Source organism: Somniosus microcephalus, chromosome 2, assembly GCF_052327205.1.
Source record: "Somniosus microcephalus isolate GS21.2 chromosome 2, FLI_Smic_1.0, whole genome shotgun sequence".
NCBI classification, from domain to species: domain Eukaryota; kingdom Metazoa; phylum Chordata; class Chondrichthyes; order Squaliformes; family Somniosidae; genus Somniosus; species Somniosus microcephalus.
The window spans coordinates 28,244,048-28,260,470 of NC_140988.1; the positions used below are offsets into that span (position 1 = coordinate 28,244,048).

The following is a 16,423-nucleotide window of genomic DNA, read 5'->3' on the forward strand; positions in this document are numbered from 1 at the left end:
TTTTAAATGCCACGATTTTAAAATTCTCATCCTAATTTTCAAATCCCTCCATGGCCTTGCCCACCCCACCCCACCCCGCCCATTTCTGTAGCCTCCTCCAGCCTACAACCTTCCGAGATTTCTGCACTCCTCCAATTCTTGCGTACCGATTTTCATCGCTCCACCAATGGTGGCCATGCCTTCAGCTGACTATGCCCTAAGGTCTGGAATTCCCTCACTGAACCTCTCCACCTCTCACTCCTCTTTTAAGACACTCCTTAAAACCTTCCTCTTTGACAAAGCTTTTGGTCACCTGTCCGAATATCTTCTTATGTGGCTCTTGGTCAAATTTTGTTTGATAATCGTTCCTGTGAAGCGTCTTGGGAATATTTTACTACATTAAAGGTACTGTATCATATAAATACAATTGTTGTTGTTCTATACAGAATCGATGTAATTTATACTGCATATACAGCATTTCCCAATAGCCAATTACAAATTAAGGCAGACTTGCTCCAATTGTATCGGAAACTCGTGTTCATCTGTAGAGACAACGAGCAGAGACCAGGCCCCTTCCACGGAGGTAGAGAAGGTTTGCAAGCCAGGCGGAGAGCATCCTTGGTTCACTATTGTATGTTCTCTTTTAGCTAGTTCAGAACAGCATCAATGGAGGTCTGGAAGCATCAACTATTCCCCTTCCTAGCTACAGTGAGAGCACACGGACAGAAAGAGTGGGAAGGATAGACAGGCAATCCACATCAAACTGGGATTATATATACTATTATGAACAGGTATCGGGAATAATTTCAGCTTCAAGTCATTCCCAGCTACAAACTGTACTTCATTTACTCTGAGCAGTTCAGAACTGGGTGACAGTTAAAGGCAACAGTCAAATTGCCTTCTGTGTTAAACAAATGTTTTGCTCAACCTGTCACGTACAGTGCGGCTATAGAATGTAGTGTTGTGAGCAGGAAAGCGTCGCCACATCATCGTCCATCAGGCACCTAAAGGGACATCACTTGAAGCCTTAAGTGCCACGAGACTTGAAACATTGTCATGCCAATTATTGAAGTTTGCCACAAATTAGTTTTCTTTGATTTAATACTGAAATTATGATGGTAAAGAAGTTCTCCAGTCTTACTTCATGCATTTCAATCTGCATCTCATTAATTTAGAATCTCAATGGCACCATCAAGGTTCCATTTGAGTTATACAAAAATTAAAATCATTTTCATATTTTGAATAAATTAGCTCCACAGCATGCCGCAGGAATCTGAGCTCTGTGGTTTCGCAAGGGCTTTGAGCATTACCAAATGGTCTAAGTGTCATTTACGTGCACTTGATCCCTTTATTACACATCAAAGAGGAAACAATGGGGGAAAAACTGAGTCGTGCCCCCTTTTGGGGCGCTAACTTCACCGGGGCACTACTTTTAGCACCCCGAAAAAATTAGCACCTCTGCAGCCGAAATTCACCGGTAGCGCTACTGGAAGCGCCCCGCCTCCCTCTTGGGGTGCTGTGAGTGAATATCGTGGCGCTATGTGCCGCAGCGCATACTGTAGGCCTTTCCCCCCTTTTTAAAGGGGAGCGGCCTAGCGCAGCGCGACCCGGGGCCCAGCTGGGCCACCAGGGATCGGAGTGCCGGCAAAAGAGAAGTGCCGGGCTTGCGGAGCACAATCAGCACCCTGCGGGGATGCTGCAGAGGAGGTCGGGGATGGCAGAGGGGGCAGGTGCTGGCAGGCGGCCAGCAACAAAAATGGCCGCCCGCACCTCCCCTTTAATTTGTGCCGCCCCGGCCGTAGGTAGGCCCCCCTGACCCCATTGGACATAGCGTCCGCCAGTAAGTCAGGGGGCGCTACCGAAGATCGCAGCTGGGGCGCAAGCGGGGCGCTGCACACGGCGATTACGTCATCACCGGCAGCGCAGTGCCGCGGGGCACTAACGGTTACCTCCGCCGCTAACCTCCCGCTGAATTTTGCGGGAAGCATTGGCGGTTAGCGCCCGGGTGCTAATTGCTTTGCGCCCCGTTGGCACCCTCTTAGGGCTCTAACGGGAGGCGCAAAGCAACCAAATTTTTAGGCCAATGTATTTTAAATACAAAGAAATAGCTCAGTGTATTACTATTTGTCATTTCTTATGAATTGTTCTCGGGATGTGAACAATACTGCCCATCGCTAGGTGCCCCGAGAAGGTGGTGGTGGGCCTTCTCCTTGAATCACTGCAGCCCTTGTGGTGATTGAGGCCTCACAATGGTATTAGGTAGGAAATTCCAGGATTTTGACCCAGCAATGAAGGAAAGGCTGAGGCCCAGAAATTCCCTGCCTTAACACCATGAGTTTGCGCCGCAATCCTGACGCAAAATGGCAGCTGCCACTCTAACACCCTTCTCTGGCATGGGACTTGGCGGCCGCCATTTTGGTGAGGGCCTTAGCGCTGCCAATAGCAGCGCTGGCCCTGGGGATGCAATTATGCAGAGCGTGACGCGCACGCCGACTTAACATCATGTTCTGCAAACTTGGAGCTTAGTGCTGGGGCCGAAGCTCGCTCTGAAAAGCGAGCGTGCAGCAGACTGACAGAGACGCTGTTAGCACTTCTTAAAAGGGACACATACATCTTTCAGATAAATTTGCATTTAAGCTTTTGGACTGGATTTTAAATTTTTTTTATTGAAGTAGTGGCTTGGTAGAATACATGTTGAAAGTTTTTTTAAGTGTGCGGGGAGTGCTGCTGGACGCTTGCAAGATCTCGGATGGTAAAGGAAAGTCTCTGAAAAGACAGAAAATACTGGAAATACTCAGTAGGCCAGGCAGCTTTAGTGGAGAGAGAAGCAGAGTACACGTTTCAGGTCAAAATGCTATCTGATCTGCTGAGTATTTCTAGCATTTTCTGCTTTTATTTCAGATTTACTGTATCTACTCGCAGAGGGAAGAGGAAGACGCAGAAGGAGAGGAGGAAGCAAAAGGAAGGATGCAACCCAGACAACCCCTTTCTGGCCGGGATAGAATCATCTGCCTGCGGTACTAATGAATACAGCCCCAATTCCCCTTTCAACATTTGTCCCACGCCTTCCCTTCCCTCTATCACTGACCATCACAGCGCCCTCTTGGCTGAAATAAAATCCACCACAAAGTTAATTTTCCAGTCCAACTTTATACATCTATCCATCCAATGTGACATCAAGAAATCACTTTTATGCATTCCCTTAGTGACTGTCTTATGTGTGCCTTTGCCTATCCTACTGATAGCACGCAGTGCTAGCCCAGTGGCTGCAACATTATTGGTGAAAGGCTGCTGACTTTCAGTAGGGGACACTGCAAATGGCCTTGCTGGTTGACCTTGAGAAGCTGGTGGCTGGAAGTGTCAAATCAAGTGACGGCGTTTCTTCTTCACTCTCCTGTCCCTCTTCTTGGATAACCACTGCCTGGGCAGGCTGCATTTCTTGGGTGTGTGAAATGAGGAAGGCACAAGGGTGGAGTTGTGGTGCGGGCAGATGGATGCCAAAAGGAGGATAACGTATGAGTGTACCAGCATCTTGTATCCTTTCTGCCCTGCCACTGGCCAAGGGCTCAGCCATGCCTCTGCCAAGAATGGCCAGCACCGTCTTCTCCACGGGGGTGAAACTAGGAATGGGAGGTGTGCCTTGTGTTTGGCACAGATGAGTGACTGGTGGGCGGTGTGGGGGTCGGGTTAATGGGGTCATGCATTGAGAAGTGCATGAGGCTAGAGGTGCAGTTGGTAGGAAATGGCTTTTGAAGACACAGTCACTGACCATGACCACTGGTCTGAGGTCATGAACCTTCTTTGGGCACTGGAGCCAGGTCATGAGGGTGACACTGTCTTATGTGTAACTGAGCCCCAGGGCCCTTGATAATTCCCCAGAGGCTCTGATAATTCTTTCCCTGGCAGCCCTCAACTGCCCCATTCTCCATCGACCAACCATGCATCATCTACAATCCAAGCCAAACGGCTGCCCTGCCTCACAGGACTGGAGGATTCCAGCTGCCAGTCGATGTTTGTCATTTTAAAATAGAGAACAATGGTGGGTAAGAGTACCCACACTCCCCTGCCAGGAACCAATTCTATCTGCAACAGTCAGCCAGAGCCAGTGGCGTTGGCAAACAGAGGTCGTTTTCCTTCATCCAACAGAATATCAGAAGAATAAAAAGCCATCTGATATGGGAGATTTGAAATGAAGGGGGGAATTTTGCCAGCCCTGGGGAGGCGTGTTTGGAGGTGGGACTGCCGGGAAAATATAGAAACATAGAAGATAGGAGCAGGAGTAGGCCATTCGGCCCCTTGAGCCTGCTCCGCCATTTAATGAGATCATGGCTGATCATCCAAATTCAGTACCCTGTCCCTGCCTTCTCCCCATATCCCTTGATCCCTTTAGCCTTAAGAAATATATCTAACTCCTTCTTGAAAATATTTAATGAATTGGCCTCAACTGCCTTCTGTGGTAGAGAATTCCACAGGTTCACCACTCTCTGGGTGAAGAAATTCCTCCTCATCTCTGTCCTAAATGGCTTACCCCTTATCTTTAGACTGTGACCCCTGGTTCTGGACTCCTCCGCCATCGGGAACATCCTTCCTGCATCTAGTCTGTCTAGTCCTGTTAGAATTTTTTAAGTTTCAATGAGATCCCCTCTCATTCTTCTAAACTCCAGCGAGTACAAGCCCAATCGACCCAATCTCTCCTCATACGTCATTCCTGCCATCCCAGGTATCAGTCTGGTGAATCTTCGCTGCACTCTCTCCATGGCAAGAACATCCTTCCTCAGATAAGGCGACCAAAACTGCACACAGTACTCAAGATGTGGTCTCACCAAGGCTCTGTACAACTGCAGCAAGACATCCTTGTTCCTGTACTCAAACCCTCTCGCTACGAAGGCCAACATACCATTTGCCTTCTTAACCGCCTGCTGCACCTGCATGCTTACCTTCAGCGACTGGTGCACAAGGACACCCAGGTCTCGTTGCACTTCCCCTTCTCCCAATCTATTGCCGTTCAGATAATAATCTGCCTTCCTGTTTTTGCCACCAAAGTGGATAACCTCGCATTTATCCACATTATACTGCATCTGCCATACATCTGCCCAATCACCCAACCTGTCCAAATCATACTGGAGTTTCTCGGCATCCTCCTCACAGCACACACGCCCACCCAGCTTTGTGTCGTCTGCAAACTTGGAGATATTACATCTAGTTCCCTCGTCTAGATCATTAATATATATTGTGAATAGCCGGTGTCCTAGCACCGATCCCTGCGGTACCCCACTAGTCACTGCCTGCCACACGGAAAAAGAGCTGTTTATTCCAACTCTTTGCTTCTTGTCTGCCAGCCAGTTCTCTATCCAAGTCAGTACCTTGCCCCCAATCCCATTTAACTTTACACGCTAATCTCTTATGCGGGACCTTATCGAAAGCCTTCTGAAAGTTCAAATACACCACATCCACTGGTTCTCCCTTATCTATTTTACCAGTTACATCCTCAAAAAATTCCAGTAGATGAGTCAATGGCAGAAACTGGGAGCGGGTACCAAACCCGCTCACATCCTGCCTCCGTGCCATCTTCCCGGGAGGCAGATCCCCGACTCACGCAGGGACCCGTCTCCTCGAGGCAGGAAGGGGATTACAGCCACTTAACTGCCTATTAACAGGTACAAGGACTCACCAAAGAACAGATATTGTCAGTGTTTGAAAGCTTCTCAAAGCTGTCAAACGATGACAATTCATCTGTCATGAAACGTCATATGCTGACGTTCTCTGTCACCGGCTTTCCCTTAATTGGCCAGCTAAGCCCGCAGCGCGGGCTTAACAAGGTCAATCAAGGGAAAATAGCATGGGTTGGCCAGACGTCGTTGGGGGCGGGACTGAATCCCAACAAGCAGCAGTCCCGCCGCATTGACAAAATCCAGCCCGAAGTTGTGAGCCATTGCTGGAGCAAGAAAGCAAAACTACATCACAATCTGATCCATACCATACTTAAACTGTTGAGTATACTGACCAAACTGAACAATTACATATATATTGGAGAGTGCACAGCACTGCAATGGAGAGGCTAATTGGTTATACGCTTTATATTACTTTACATGCTGTCTGAGTACATTCACATTTATTTTATACTGCGAGCAGCGAGCAATGAGCAACAGAGATATTAGCTGATGGTTTTCCTGTCTTAAATTTCTGACAGGTACTATGAAAACTAATGTGTAGCTTGAAGCAAAGGAACAAAATAGTCGGTATGCAGGTTGCGAGGTGATATTTGTGACATGATACATAGTTCTATTCTCTCTCCAATTTTTCTTTGAAAGAATGTTCTGCCAAAAATATTTCCTCCATGAAGCCCTTTCAGGCTGAACATGAATTATTATTTTAGTTCAAGGCCATGATAAAAGAAAATATATACACCTAGTATCTATCAAAACTAAAGTCGACTCCCAATTCTCTAACATTGCCAGTCTCCTCTTTTCCATCGTAGGATTGGAAACCATGAAAACAAACGTGGCTGTCATAATGGTGACGGTAACAGAAAATAAACATAGAAGAAGATAGGAGCAGGAGTAGGCCATTCGGCCCCTTGAGCCTGCTCCGCCATTCAATGAGATCATGGCTGACTCTATATTCCATAATTCAACAAACACATAGGCCTAGAAATTGGGTATAGCCCCGCTTGGGGCGTTAGCATTGGCGCAGCGCAAAGTTTATAGCCAGACGCAACTTATCGCCACCTGGCGCGATATTGGGTTGCATCGCCCCTAAAGGTGATTGAGGCGCGAATTCAGGCGTTACACAGGACTCCTAAGGCGCTAAACTTCCGGCGCAGCCCAATATCGGAGCGGACGGGCGCAGCGCAGGTGCTCTCAATTACCGATGACCACGAGACTTCCAGGCGCCGGCCAGCTCTTAAAGGGGTGGGTCAGTCAGCTTCAGCATCCACACTCTGCGCCTTGTAGGCCTCAGAATCGGCGCAGGCCCTTCTCTGGCGCTAAAAACTTGGACCAGATGGAGAAGGTGAGACAGAGAGCAGAGCGCTTCACCAATGAGGCTCTGGAGCAATTGGTGGCCGCAGTGGAGCACCGGCGAGATGTTCTCTACCCAGACAATGGCAGGAGGCCGAATCATAAGGACTGTGATAATAATAATAACTTCCGGGAACTGTGAACTCTGTGCATACATCACTTCCTGTGCATACGTCACTTCCTGTGTTTGGACTAGTATAAATACTGTACTGATCAGTATGGTAAAAGGGCTTCACCTAGAGGCATGGTGAAGACTGCTCTTGTATATAGTTTAATTATAAGTTGCTTAAAGCTTACTTTAAAGTTCCTTGATGTGTGAGACTCTTTTATTACATCAATTTAAGCAACTTAGTATTTACACTCACAAATACTAGACCTTCGGACAAACTCGGAGTTAAGGATCCAGGGAACCACCCATCATGGAAAACATCCTTAAACCTACTCGTCTGGACTTGGACCCAAACGCACCAGCAGCTGGCAGGGTATGGAAGCATTGGTACCGTACTTTTGAGAATTTTCTTGATGAATGTAAAGCGAATGCTTCTACTAAACTGAGGATACTTATCAACTATGTGACCCCAACAGTGTTTGAATATGTTGATGAATGGGATAATTACGATGAGGTGATCCGGGCACTTAAAAAACTATATGCCAAGACCGCAAATGAGGTCTATGCTAGGCATCTACTGGCCACAGCCCGACAAGGGTCAGGGGAATCGATTAACGAATTCCTTCAAGAACTTCGCAGGCTCAGCGTAGATTGTAACTTTCAGGCAGCCTCGGCTGAGCTGTACCGCGAAGAAATGATTCGTGATGCTTTCATCTGCGGGATTGCCTCTCCATTTATACGCCAGCGTCTACTAGAAAGTAAAACACTTGAGCTACAAAAGGCTTTTGACCTGGCTTGTTCTCTGGATTTGGCAAAGAAAAATGCAGACCTCGATCAGCTGCCCAAATCTCGATCTGCTGCTGTAACTGCAACCAGACGATTCAAATGGCCTCAGGTGAACCCTATCATGGAGGAATCTAATCCTGATGATACTTCTGATGAAGAAGAGGAGTATGACCCCACTTTAGCAGCCTCTTGGCAATCTAGGAAGGAATGCTTCTTTTGTGGAGATTCTTTTCACCCTAGGAAATTCTGCCCTGCTCGCAATGCGATCTGCAGTCATTGCGATAAAAAGGGACACTTTGCAAAAGTTTGCCAATCAAGAGCCTCTACGAGGGCCTATCCAGCTAAGGCCTACCGAACTGCCCCAATTAGGGCCTATCAAGATGCTCCGGCTAGGACCTATCAAGCTTCCTCTCGAGCTCTCTCCCGAAGAAGCACACCTAGAGTTTCAGCCACTCTCTGTGCAACCACACCAATTACAGCTGCTTGCCCACAGAACCTGTTTCATGCAGCTACAAAAGTTTCAATTAAAGGGCATACCTTAGATGCCTTAATTGACTCAGGAAGTACTGATAGTTTCATTAGAGAACAGATTGTTGCGAAATTGAAACTACATATCTTCCCATCGGACCAGGCAATTGCGATGGCTCAGTCATCACTTAATACCAGAATCTCCGGCTTTTGTATTATTGATATGACACTTAATGGTCGCATGTATCCCTCCACCCGACTTTCGGTGCTCAAGGACTTATGTAGTGATCTCATCTTCGGGCTGGATTTTCAAAAACAGCATAAGAAACTCGCCATTGAGTTCGGCGGATCCAAACCTGGACTTACTATTTCTAATATACTGTCTAAATTACCGTTTTGTGCATTATCAGCAGCTTCACTTGATGAACCCTCATTATTTGCCAGTATTCCTCCTCGATGCAAACCAATAATAACGAAATCGCGGCGCTTTAGTCAGGAAGACCAATCTTTTATTGAGGCTGAAATCTCTCGACTTTTAGCAGAGGATATCATCGAACCATGTTCGTCGCCCTGGCGGGCTCAAATCGTCATCGTCAAGAACCCTCTAAAACCTCACAAACAACGATTTTGCATTGATTATTCGCAAACCATCAATCAATATACTGACTTGGACGCCTACCCATTGCCACGCATTGATGATATGGTTAATAAACTGGCCGAATACAAAGTGTTCTCAACTTACGATTTAAAAAGTGCCTATCATCAGGTACCCTTGAAGGTCTCAGATAAGCAGTACACGGCCTTTGAGGCTAATGGACGGCTGTGCCAATTTCGTCGCCTCCCATTCGGGGTTACTAATGGAGTGGCTGTCTTCCAACGGGCAATGGATGGCCTGGTTAAGCAGGAAAACTTAAGGGACACTTTTCCCTATCTTGATAACGTTACTATTGCAGGTCACGATCAACAGGAACACGACGCCAACCTCCAAAAATTTCAGGATGCCCTCCATCACCGTAACTTAACTTTGAATGAAGCTAAATCTGTTGAGTCGCAACCGACCATCAACATCCTTGGCTACTGCGTAGGCAATGGTATCATTAAGCCAGACCCAGAAAGACTTCGCCCGCTCCAAGAGCTCCCGTCACCTAAGAATCCGGCTTCTTTACGTCGGGCTCTCGGTCTGTTTGCATACTACGCTAAATGGATTCCTCATTTTTCAGACAAAATCCAACCCTTGCTGCATGCTCGATCATTTCCATTGGAAACAGCGGCTGTTGCAGCCTTTAACCTTCTCAAAAAACAGTTGGAGAAAGCAGCTCTTCACTCCATCGATGAGAATCTCCCTTTCATAGTCGAATGTGATGCCTCGGAGGTGGCGATCTCGGCTACTCTAAATCAGGAAGGTCGTCCTGTAGCATTTATGTCCAGGACCTTGCAAGGTGCCGAGCTACATTATCCTCCGGTTGAGAAGGAAGCCACAGCCATCATAGAGGCGGTACGGAAGTGGAACCATTTCCTAGCTCGCCAGCACTTTACATTAATCACGGACCAACGATCAGTCGCCTTAATGCTCGACAATCGAAAACGAACCAAAATTAAGAATAAAATACAGCTTTGGAGGATGGAACTGGCCTCTTTTAGTTACACCATTCACTATCGACCTGGCAAGGAGAATGTGGCCCCGGATACCCTCACACGAGCATTCTGCTCCACTATGTTGTCCTCTACTCTCATAGATGTCCATAATGGATTGTGTCATCCTGGCGTTACGCGCATGCTACATTTCGTACGATCACGGAATCTCCCTTTTTCTACTGGAGATGTAAAGAAAATGTGCTCAGAATGCCGGCTTTGTGCAGAATTAAAACCTCAGTTCTTCCACCCCTCAGATGGTATGCTCATACACGCAACCCAACCGATGCAACGACTTAGCATCGATTTTAAGGGCCCAGTACCCTCTTCAACTCGGAACACATATTTGCTCACCATGATTGATGAATATTCACATTTTCCGTTTGCCTTCCCCTGCTCCAATATGCTGGCGTCCACAGTAATCTGCTGCCTTGAGCAGGTATTTTCTCTCTGTGGCATGGCGGCTTACATTCACTCGGATCGGGGTCCATCCTTTATGTCAAGGGAACTCAAGGACTACCTCTCAGAACGGGGAATTGCTACAAGCAAAACGACGCCATATCATCCCATCGGAAATGGGCAGGTAGAGAGGTATAACGGTATCATCTGGAATTCCATACATCTTGCTTTAAGATCTCGGGGCCTACCAAACCAGCAATGGGAAGCAGTGCTTCCGGATGCATTGCACTCTATACGGTCCCTTCTTTTTACAGCCACAAATACTACACCTCATGAGCGGTTCTTTGGATTCCAGCGTCGCTCATCTTATGGGACATCCCTCCCGTCATGGCTAACTACTCCTGGACCTGTACTACTCCGAAGATACGTTCGGACGTCTAAAAATGACCCTCTCGTAGACGAGGTCGAACTAACCGATGCCAACCCCACCTATGCATACATACGATATCCCGACAGCCGAGAATCTACCGTATCATTACGGGATCTGGCTCCCTGCCCACCAGGACCTAGTGGGACATCGAGTGATGGTATTTTACCAGGAGCCTCTTGGAACCTACCGGGTACCCCTCTCCAGGATCCTGATCTGACACCAACTAGCTTGGTGCCGGTAGAACCCCGTACTCAAAGTTGCGACCCTCCCAGTACCGCGCACCAAAGTACTGATCCGCCACAGACCAGCTCTGCACCTCCCTCTGAACAGAGACAGACCGACTCTGCACCTTTTGGGACTCGTACACGAAGCCATGATCTCCCCGACCCTTCACAGGGTAATCCAGGCCACAGACTCTGACCAATAGCATGTAAGCGGACCAGCGACCCTCTACGACGGGAACCCAAACGGGTGCGACTCTTCCTCGTTCGGCGGCTGCGGAATAAAAGGAAGACCACAGCCTTCTAATCTCGCAGGAGGGAAGAATGTGATAATAGTAATAACTTCCGGGAAGTTATGTGCACATCACTTCCTGTGAACTGTGAACTCCGTGCATACATCACTTCCTGTGCATACGTCACTTCCTGTGTTTGGACTAGTATAAATACTGTACTGCTCAGTGTGGTAAAAGGGCTTCACCTAGAGGCATGGTGAAGGCCGCTCTTGTATATAGTTTAATTATAAGTTGCTTAAAGCTTACTTTAAAGTTCCTTGATGTGTGAGACTCTTTTGTTACATCAAGGACTACCGACGAGCTTGGAGGGATGTATGCCAGAGGGTCACATCCAGCAGCATGGTGACCAGGAGCCCTGTCTAATGCAGAAAGAAATTCAACAACCTCATTCGGGTCGTGAGGGTGAGTGTTGTTTCTGCAAACTTCTGCATCCCTTCATTTGCACCTGATTTTATGGCTACAGGGTGGGCTGTGCCCCATTGGCCATCTGCCAGCAAGCACCCTTGGCCCTTTCTGGGCACACATATGCACATTTGACTCAAGGCGTCATGTAAGGGCTCTTGCACCATGGGGGGCATGAGATGATCACTCAGGGCATCATGTAAGGGCTCTTCCACCATGGGGGGCATGAGATGATCACTCAGGGCATCATGTAACATAACTTCCCCTCCTTTCCCCTGCAGTCCAAGCTGGTGAGGATTCGCAAAGACCAGCTTTGCACCGGTGAAGGACCTCCACAAGTGGTCACGCTCACGGATCTCGAGGAGAGAGTCCACCAGATTCCTGGAGGATGTCTGAGTGGTCCTGTAACCACTGCAGCTGCCGACCCCATTGTCGACAGCGATGGTAAGGTTCTCACCTTTTACAACTGTCTCCTTCCACTTGTTCCCCCCGCCAGCATGCTTTCTCACTGTGGACCCATGTCATAGCCTTGCCGCAATCTGGCATCCCTTGCTGCCAAGCTGTCCTTTTGCTAAAGCCACTCTTCCACCTCCCTGCTTTCAGATGCTGCATCACCAGCTCGGGAGCCGGGCCCCCAAGCTGCCAGTGCCAGTGCCTCCGAAGGCTCAATGAGAAAATTACTGTCCAACAGAAGGTCAGCAACTCTCTCCAGCAACGATCAGAATGGCCAGCCCAAATGGCTGCAGCTTTTATACTAGTGCTGTCCCCTTTAAATAGCACCCCCCGAGTCCGAGAAGGGCCTGGGAACGCTCCATCCAACTGTCACTAATAGCGCCAGGCGGAAAGGTTGTGGGCGCCACCGAATATCCGGTCTGGGGCGCCAAAAAGGCATTGCACACTGAAATGACGTCATGATCTGCCTGCGCCCGCGGGCGCGCGCAAAGTGTTAGCGCCGGCGCTAAAAGGATACTCAATATGAGAGGTGGCGCTATATTCACTGCGCCCGCCCGAAAATTGGGTAACGCCCCAATTCTCGGGCTCTTTAGGCGCTAATCGCTGGCGCTACCAACCGAATTTCTAGGCCATATATTTAAGAGTGTGCTAAAAGTCTACAGCACAATTTGGGGTTCTGAGAACAATGCAAACTACTCAAGCTTCACTCTCTGTATTTTGCCACATCACTAGGACCCCTCAAAGGGGTTTAGAGCCACGTAAAGAAAAATCAACGGTAACAGCATCAGACTGACTGTGCAGTTTTCCCTACCAACCCCCTGAAGCTAAACATTTACATGCCAAGTGGTATGTGGTAACCATACTCTCGTGTAAACAACTTAATTAGGATTCAAAGCTACAACAAGGGTTTTAATTAGTTTCAAAAGTCATCATCTTCAATCTATCTGATTGCAAAGTCTTTCCATTTCCCTAAACTGCATACTTCTAAAAATAGTTAACAGGACCAGCTTAAATTTAAACAAAATGAGGCACCTCCATGAACATCGCAAAAAAGGATTTAACACACACAATGAGGAGAAGGTTTCAATACCCAATTTGAAAATTTGAAACTGAACTGCCTGCAACTCTGCTGAAGTATTAAGGAAACAGAAAAAAGCCAGAACAATGTCAAGCTCTTTTTGCTTTGTAATAATTCTAAGCTGTTTCTAAGACTTAGGTTAGGCTTTGTCTATGGCTCAGATTTAACTGGCAAGTTTTGATTTCAATGGAAATAAAAATCAAGAGAGATGTAAAAGGGGCTGCCGATTCGCTATCACATGTTTTATACTATGGCACAAAGTCAAAAGCTACCCCCGTGAGTCCAGAATATAGTCTTGCCATGAGCAGTTAGCCAACAGGATATAGTTTTGATAAAATATCTAATACCATAGCATCAGTTCTAACTATCCATTTTTGAGTACTATCAGATTAAGAAATATATAAAACACTTCAACAGCTTAGAGTACAAAGTGTGCACTCAATGGGGAACTACAGAATACATAGCTGGCAGAAAACTGAGGAAGACCTTAACTCACTCATGAGGTACCAGGTCTTCCTCGGGGGTATTCATTCTGCATTTCAAAATATTTTGAAGCTCACTATATCATGTGAGCGGTTTCTTTCCTTCCTCCAGAGTATAACGGACATCTGTTTAATAATCATTTTTGTGTAAAGAAAGATTGAATTTCTATTGTGGGATTCATGATGGCAAGTATCGGAGGGAGAATGGCCATCTGTAAAAAGCCATACCCCAGTGAAGCGACAAAACCTTCAGGGGAGGAGAGGAGAGCAGGGAGGAAAAATTGATGAAGTCAAACAAACAAACAAACAAAAGAAAACAATCCTATGCCGAGTCATGTAGCTAGGATTTAGCTCAGTAATGAGTTCAGGGAATTAAAATGCAGCTCACAATTAGGGCTTTGCAGCTGGAACCTCAGCCCAGCTCTCTGTGGTTCATTGGTGTCATAAAATATTGTACCAGAGGAGTTCGGCGGATTTTTATTTCACTACGAAAATTCTCAATATGGAAAGAAGAAAATAGCTGGAGGGAGAGAATGTTATATTAATATATGAAGCACACCAAAATGTTATTTACATTTAACATAGCAGATCATCAAAATGGATCCCACTTTCTTTCCACGTCGATTTTGTGCTGTTAAAAAATCTTTGCAGGTTATAAATTACTGTGAGCAATATGTTTGCTGGTAATATTAACAGATGAATGCTTAACACGTTCTCATGGTATTCCCATTCAGCTATTTTAAACAGAAGTGTTAACCAGTTTATGTCTCCAGTAAAATCGGTGACTAATGAGTGTCAAATAAACACATTCAATTCAAGAAGTATCTGTTAATATCACCAGCAAGTCTCATCAATTTTCAGTATTTATGTAACTTATATCAGTTAATAACTTTGTACATCATAGAATTACACAACCTTCCTTCAAGATCTTTTCCTATACATAAGTGACAGTATGCAAACCGTTACTCCAACATTAATTGTTTAGAAACCAGATTACAAATATTTAATACAGCACAGGTGTTTGTGTTTTAAGATGGATTTTGCGCTCATCAAGTCGAGGGATGTTACTACTAAAAACGGAGCACCCAATGTCAGCATCAAGCATTCCCAGCTTATAACATGGTTAGTAGGATAAAGCTCCCTCGGCTCCGTGCCAACAATGTCCCTCAGCTCTAATCTGAGTAAAAGAACTCTCAACTGTGGCATTTCTTACATCAGCCACCAGAGTGAGATTGCCAATTTAGAGTTAAATTTCCAGAGGTTCCACTCATGAGAACACAGATCGGAAAATCAGATATGGAGGTTAAGCATCCCTGATTCATGGTGCTCCTAAATTTTTCCACCAAGAGTGGAGTCTCTGAAAATTTACTCCTTAATGGAAAATTTGTGCTGGACACCCATGCCTACCAGTAACCTGGTTGATGCTGTCCAACCTTGTTCCACACAGGACCCTTATAGCCACCAGACAAGAGAGACCACTGTGTCAGCATGGCTCAGTTGTTAACACTCTCGCTTCTCAGTCACAAGATTGTGGGTTCAAGTCCAGAGACTTGAACACAAAAATCTAGGCTAACACTCCAGTAAAGTACTGGAGAGTGCTTCACTGTCCGAGGTGCCGTCTTTCGGATGAGACATTAAACTGAGGCTTTCTAAGGTGGACGCAAAAGATTCCATGGCACTATTTCGAAGAAGAGCAGGGGAGTTCTCCCCGGTGTCTTAGTCAATATTTATCCCTCAATCAACATCACTAAACAGATTATCTGGTCATTATCAAATTGCTGTTTGTGGGAGCTTGCTGTGCACAAATTAGCTGCCTACATTACAACAGTGACTACACTTCAAAAGTACTTCATTGGCTGCAAAGTTCTTTCTAATTGATTCAAATCCACGTATCAGAAATGAAAGGTCACCTAGACACAAGAGAATTAAATTGAGAACGAATTTATCGGTTCTTTGCATCACTTTTTTTTTCCCTGATGCACTTTTAACTTTCAGACCCAATCTGCTAGTTCACAGAATGCTTTCATAATTAGATTAAGGCCGTGCACTGTGTCACAAAGTGTAAATAGAGGAGTTTACACCCACAATTCACGGGGTGGTGACCTCTTGTTGCCTATGCTGTAAGGGGGTGGCATTTCCCCACACAGAGGAAAGGTGAAACATTTCAGGTCAGTCACAGGCTGAGCACTACTGAATAATACTGTGTCTCAGCTGTTTTATTGGAGCTTGACGTTGACCAGTCCCCCCCCAGGCTTACGTTAACTTGAGTATTACTTGAAAGTCAACCTGACCTGAGATGTCAGGTCTCCACAAGGGCACAACCAGCAATTGTAATAATGATTTTCCCCTACAGTGCAAGTTTAAACACTTTTCCATAAAAAGACCCAGGAGAGGGATGGGAAGGGATGCACTGACAAGTACTCTCTCCACCAGGAATGCTGTAAAATGAATGGTGCGACTGAGCAGGTTGGCTCAGTAGTTCCTTACTTTCCTCCCAACGGTACATCAATCATTCAGCATTGCTATTTCACTAGCCAACTTCAGATGAGATTAGCATTTCTAAATACACATGCACATCAGCAAAGCTCAGAGATTCATTTTTTTTCAAGAATCATCTCTATTCTAGAGGTCAGCCAAAACTCGACTGCCTGTGTCCTAACTCATACCAAGTC

General features: G+C 46.3%; 1 protein-coding gene across 5 annotated transcripts in view; it reads right to left on the reverse strand.

Annotated features, from left to right (window-relative positions):
- Positions 1–16,423, reverse strand: part of LOC147122628 (janus kinase and microtubule-interacting protein 1-like) — a 546,134-nt gene that overhangs the window by 157,061 nt on the left and 372,650 nt on the right. The window lies entirely within an intron of this gene.